Here is a 6,749-nt window from a genome sequence, read left to right as displayed (position 1 = left end):
GCTCAGGCATTTGACTCGTTGCTTAAACAGGTACAAACTTCATGTATTGCTGAAGGCTTTAAAAACATTTTCTGGTTTTTATCTGCCCTTGAGGAGGATGCTAGAGAACAAAACCCACAGACCCCTCCCTCTCCTGCTGGCATAACAGATAGTAGTGTCTATGCCTCTAAGGTGCCCACTTTTGATGCTAGGGTGCCTGGAAGGTGCAATATTTCTCCTTCAGACTTTAAGAGCTGTGAAGAACTTGTGTTAACAAACACATAAGGAACTGTGGGGGAGAACCTTCAGAGCTGTGACTAAATCCAGAAATCTTTGCTTTTGTTCATGCCCTTCATACTGCTCTAAGATGTTAGACTTTCCCCAGAGAGCTCATACTGAGCTCTGTCCCCTCTGCTTCCCTCCCAGGGGCTGAGTTTTCATTAGCCTCACATCCTGGTCAGGCTCACAGATTGCTTTTATCCAAAACTCACCCTTCAGCCTGACTCAAATCAGATTTCTATAGTTTTACACTCCTAGTGTTTCACTGTAAAAACCCTCATTCCAAGTCACCACAAAGAGCAATTCATTCCTGTCCCTCCACAGGCTTCCAGAGACAGGCTAGGGCTCCAGGAGCTGTCTCCTGGGGTCATCCATCCTCCTATCCTCAGTCATCAGGACTATTTAAGCCAGTGTAAGAGCCCAAGGGATTGATTTGGGTTATATCCACCTCCAATACAGTATGGTGGGCACTACACCTGATGTCTGCAGACACCAGGATTTCAATCAGAAATTTATTTCCCACCATGCCTACAGTAGCTGATAATTAAGAGTTATCAACACAAAGTCTGAGTTTTCCTCCTACTCCAGGACTACAATTCATTTCTGGTGCTGAACACAACATACATTTTGCCAATAGCTCCATCAAATTTGCCATATTCCACACAAAAAAAACCTGCCAGGTGCCCACAGAACCCTGTTGCCATCTGTGTCATTCATACATTTTCCTCAAGAAAACTGTCTGGGCCATCCTGACAACATGAACCTCTTTGGCAATGCCCAAAGCAATCACAGGATTTTTGGAATGCTTGAGTTAGCAGCAACTCCAGCCCACACACATGGGATTTAACTTCCTGCCAGACACAATGCAAACAAAACCAGTGCAAGATAAGGTAAGAGCACACAGCAACTATTGATGCAGAAAGTGGGATTAGCAACATGCAGATGAGCACTGCTGTGCTTTAGCTGAAACCCAGTTCTTCTGTGATGCATACCATTAAAGCAATATTCACCACTCAGTTACATATAAAGATCTCCAAGTATTAAATACAAACCTTTTGTTCTCATTGTGCCTCTGGCCAGAACCTCATATAGCACAAGTATCTCAGCACTGTGTGCTACAAGAAAGGAGCTCCTCTCAGGACAGTGCTGAAATACTCTGTTGGGGGTGCAATAGAGGACACCCGGGTTCAGAAAAGTGCTGTCTGCACAGAATAATATTTTTTGAATTAAGTTTTTGCAGTTGCAATGTAAGAGAAAACAAATTTGTAATAGACCCCTGTCAGAACCCTTCTCATCAACTGCCAAATTGCTAATTACACTTTGAAATTACCACTGACTTCACTTTTCAGAGCTCACAATCAAACCCTACATTTATCATCAGGAAAGGTACATGCCTCCTTGCTGGTGGATGCTCTGATTTTTCCTACATTCCTTCAAATATTTCTTTTTGTAAATGGAGTTCATCAGAACAATACTGCCCCCATCTGCTGGCAATATCAGGTCTCACAGTTTAAATTGACTGATTAAATGCCAACGTTTTACAGTTTAATTACTAGGCACTTGCTATGCTTTTCCCTTTCAGAAAGGAAGCAGAATGTTCACTAAGTATTCAGAGTGGTATTTTGGATCTTACCTGAGTTCCTGAGCTGGCAAGTCACTAGGTCAGATTAAAGGTAAACCTAGAAATCAAAGAAAGGAAATTCAGCTAAGTTTTATAAACTGGGGAATTAAACATTATTCTTATTTCAAGTGTACCTGATGTTAGTTATAACCTTGAAGTTCAGAACAAGCAAATTACACAACTTGTCTCTAAAGAGAAGCTTTTTTTTTTTTTTTTAAATAAAGTAGTCCTCATCTGTACTGAAGGAACTTCTGAGGAGGAGTAACATGCCAAAAGTGCTCAGAGTTGGACAGCACCAGAGCTGATGTGTAACTGATCACCAAGTATGTTGCATTTGGCAGAAAATCCTTATTACAAGCAGGAGGGCAAGAAGTTGAGGATAAGGAGGGGAGCACTGATCCTCTCACATTCCCTCCTGCTTTTGGGGTCTCTAGTATTTCTAGTTATGCACAAGCTGCTTCTAAGTAAGGAAAAGGCTTGAAACAGCCCTGTTTGAGATAATCTGTGTTTTAAACTGGCAAGGTGGACAAAGGGGGATAGAAACGTGAATCTTTGTACCTCTCACAGATACAAAGAGAGGGAAGGGGTGACCTGCTCTTGGTCACACATGAAACACAAAAAGGCTTCTTTTTCCTAGCTCACTGCTTTTAGAACAGAGCAACCTGTCTTTTTCTTCCAGGCAAGGCTCTGTATAAGATGAAGAACTTCAGGAATTTTAAATAATAATAGATGGCCTTCAAGCATCAGTGGTTGTCCCAGCTTCTTCCTCTCCCCCTGAGTCCTAAAGCCATTCACCTAAAGCTGCAGTAGGATGGAACAAACATAAATATTAAAAGAGAACAGCCCAGGATCCCTTGAATTTATTCTATTTAAAAAATCAGAAACAAGTAAATAGAAAATATGGCTTTTCTACACTTACCTCCAATCAGCTTGAGCAGACTGCAACGTCTTCATACACCTAAGTCTGTAAAATGTCAGTCTTGCATCTAGAAGAAGAAATTACAGAAAGAAACACATATTAAGCCTCTGTGTATGGCTTCAAAGGGATTACAACCAACTACCAATGCTCAAAATTTGTTTCTAGACATTCCTAGGGAAGTTTTGCTCAGATTCCAGGTTGGATTGGAGTTCAGGCCACAGAATAAGCCTCCTTTTCTGGACATGAAAACATGTCCATGAGGTAAACATGAAAAATCAGGTAGAAAAAAAGGAAAGAAAGATCCGGGAGCAAAAGGAAGGAACAAAGCTGAGAAACAGAAGTAAGGTGCAAAATCCATGCATATGAACCCTTTTTGTGTTGGAAAAGGCACTTGTTTCTCTGGCACAAAATCACTCTGGCAAATCAAAGCAAACTGAAAAGCAACAAGACAAGGTGAGGAATAGATCTGTCCCTCTAAGGAGAGCAAAAGTGCTGTCACACTAAAGGAGGTAAATTCAGGATATATGAATTCAGAACTGTGGGGTTTCTCTCTACATCTTAATTTTCACCTGGAGAATCATCCTGTCAAATCAGGAAAAAGGATTCAAAACAGTCATCACAATGTATCACCTAAACCTTACATCATATAGGTTGTTACACAAGCACTGTAACAGCAACAACACTGAGGCAGCAGTAACAAACTTTAATTTTCCATATATTACTATAAGCTCTACCAGAGAAATGGCCATTTTGCACTCAGAATACACAAAAGCAGGGATATAAATGCTAAGTCCTCATTCTAGTACTGAATTAATAAAAGATTCCATGCTTACCTGGAAATATCCCACAAAATTATGCAACAGCTAAAGGGGATTCCCTAGATGAGACTCACACATTTTTAAAAAAAATAAGGAAGCACAAAATGCTCAGGGCAGCCATCACCTCATTTAACAGTTGTGTAATATTTATCTCTGTCTCAGCAGGCTGTGTGCACAAATGGGCAGCTTTCAGCTCAGCCATCTGCTGAGACCAGAGGTTTCTGTGCAAATCTATTTGTTGCAATTGTTTCTTGCAAGATGGATTACAGCTAAAGTCACCTGAGGCACCCCAGCCAGATGCTCTTACTGTAAAGCTGGGCATAGCAGAGCTCTGAAGAGGTGGGTATATTTTATAGACATGTTTGATATGTGGAAAATGAAGATACAGGGAGGTTCAGACAGACTAATTTCCTGTGGGGTTTTTTTCCCCCTAAAAAATTAGGTGGTTATTTAACAGTAAATTATTGGCTTAAAGCAATCCTGCAATGGCTGGTGGCCTGGTATTTTAGAAGTAGAGCCTCTACTGGTAGGAATTAGGCCATTACTACCTTCTGAAGCTCCTGCACAGCTCCTAGCATCCTCTGTGCGAGGAAATAATTAGTTTAAACACAGTAAGTTTATATCAGCATCTTGCTCACAAACCTGTGGTGATTCTTAGGCTTTTCTTCCCAGAGATATTCCCCAAATAGGAGCAAAGTTATCATGAAATTACATCCTATAAGAGTTATTCTGATCCTCGGGTGTAACCAGTGTTTCAGGAGTGTCGGAGGGAGTTAGGGTGCTCATGAGCCGGACTGCCACGAAACACCAGACAAAAAAAAAGACCCTCCCACCGCCCTGATGGGGAAAAGCTATCAAGTTTCCCGCTGAACACCTCTTTGCAGCGAAATCAAGCAGTGGATGAGGCGTTTATTGGCTCTCCTTCATACACATGACCAGCTCCAGAGGAGGAGTTTGTTCCCAAGGCTACCGAGTCGGGCAAGGGGGTCGGAGTGAGGAGCAGGTGGTTCCCAACGGCGCTGGAGGGCTTGGGGAGCTGGATACACAGCACAGAACGGCAAAAAAAAGGGGAAGAACGCGAAATGATCACTGCCCCCCTCCTTCCCCAGCCCCAGGGCAAGGAGCAAAACCTCAGTGCTGCGTTTAAAACACAGGAGACACAAACCTCATCAGTACCTGTCCGAGGTAGGTGGTGGCTGACTCCCCAAGGAGTTCCCTTGCTTTGTCTACACGCCAGGCTGTTAGAGCATTGAAATCTGGCTTCAGGAGACGGTATAGCATATTTACTTATAAACTCCTTTGCTTCTTGTTCTATGTGGATAGAAGAAAAAATGTATCCTTTTGCTGCTGCCTGTTTTTCCAGCTGGTGCAGTGAAAAGTCCTCCTTTCCTCGAGCTGTTTTACATCTTTTCTGTGTGTTTTTTGCTGCTGATGCTCTGGCACCTCTGGAGCCTGCTGCTTGAGTTCTGCTTGTTACTTTTCTTCTCTCCGTCTGCACTAGTCCACCTAAAACCAATTCTTTGTAAATTAAGAGTGTGTTCTCTGTTGAGGAATGGTTATCTGTTTTTCTTCTTAGTCAGGTATTTAAATCCATAAACATACAAGTCTGCCTCCCGAGTTTGCTCTGACTTAAGTTCTATAGCTCTGATTTTGGTTTAGGCCGAGTTCTTACACCTGTTCCTGAAAATTTGTAACATGATGTCTGGGATAAGGTGTTGGCTGTCATTTTGTGTAACTTGAAGAGAGGAGCGACCTGTTAATTGCTGTGTATTCACTCCTGAAATGAAGATCTAAAATGGGACAGTCACTTTTAAGGTGACTCTGATGTCTCTCATCAAGAACTGAAAATACCAGTCAGGCAATCACCTCTTCAAAAACATTTCGTGCTGTAAATAAAACGAGGGTTTTGTTCTATTTTCTTAACCGGAGTTTTGTGAAGACTTTTGCCTCAGCGGCCTTCTCTGTCAGGAGGAAGCCTCCTCACCACAACTTCAGTCTTGAGTCAATTCACAGTGACCCTTCCCTAAAAGCTCACACCTTGCTGGTCTAATACCACGAGGAAAATTATCAAGGCCTTCTATACACGAGGATTTTAATCCCCAACCTGGACCACAGCACCACGAACTCCCCATGCAGAGGCCGTGGGGCCGCCTTCCCTCCTCCCGTGCCCCCCGCCATGAGGGGACACCCGGAGCGGCCATTTTGAGGCGTTGAGGGCTGAGCGCTCACGGGGGAAGGGAACCGGCACTGCACGCTCTTTTCCTCCAAAATTACCCCGAGGCCACACCGGGATGAAGCGGCCGGCTCCCGGAGGATTGGGTGTCAGCCGCAGCAGAGCCTTTTCCCGAGGGGGGAGGAGGCTGGAGAAGGGCGGAGGCTGGAAAAGGGCCGAGGCGGCTGGCCTCACCATGATGGAGCAGTGTCTCTGTGGAGGCAATACCGGTTGCACGCCCTCGGAGACAAAAATCCTCTCAGCAGCGAGGTGTCGGAGGTTTATAGCGGCCAGAAGAGCTTCGTGACGGACCTGCGTTAGGTGGGAGAGACCCGTGGAGCGCTCGTTCCGCGGCAGGGTAAGGCAGGTGGCTGCGTGCGGCGGCCATTTTGTGCGCCGCCATTTTGTGTGTGCCCGCTTGTTAATGGCGTTAATGGGTGATTATGGTGTTAATGGGTGTTAATAGGTGATTATGGTGTTTATGGTGTTAATGGGTGTTAATGGTATTAATGGCTGCAGCCGCAGGTCTCTGTCACACCGAAAATGTGGGCAGGAGAGTGATGGGGACCGTCCCGGTTTGGGGAGAATGGTGCCATCTTGGTGGAGCAGTTTATTCAGGGGTTGATGTGTGAGTGCTGATGAGTTCGCGGTCAGGAAGCGGTGGTGGCAGGGTCTGGTGGAATGGCCTCCTCTCCTCTCTGGGCTTGGAGGAAGGGCTCGTAATGGGCTTTTTAGTCATTATGTTGGAGCTGTCACGTTTTCCGTGCTTGGGAAACTGCTATTCTTGATTCTACACTATATTCCCATAAAGACCAGTCACCCAGGAAGATCCAAGCAAGGCAAATAAAACTCCATTAAATACCATCTGGCTCAAACCTACGCCTGAATATGACATTTTCCTTCATTTTTACTTTTTTATTT

The sequence above is a fragment of the Calypte anna genome, chromosome 4A (assembly GCF_003957555.1).
Source record: "Calypte anna isolate BGI_N300 chromosome 4A, bCalAnn1_v1.p, whole genome shotgun sequence".
Lineage (NCBI taxonomy): Eukaryota > Metazoa > Chordata > Aves > Apodiformes > Trochilidae > Calypte > Calypte anna.
This window is presented reverse-complemented; position numbering follows the sequence as displayed.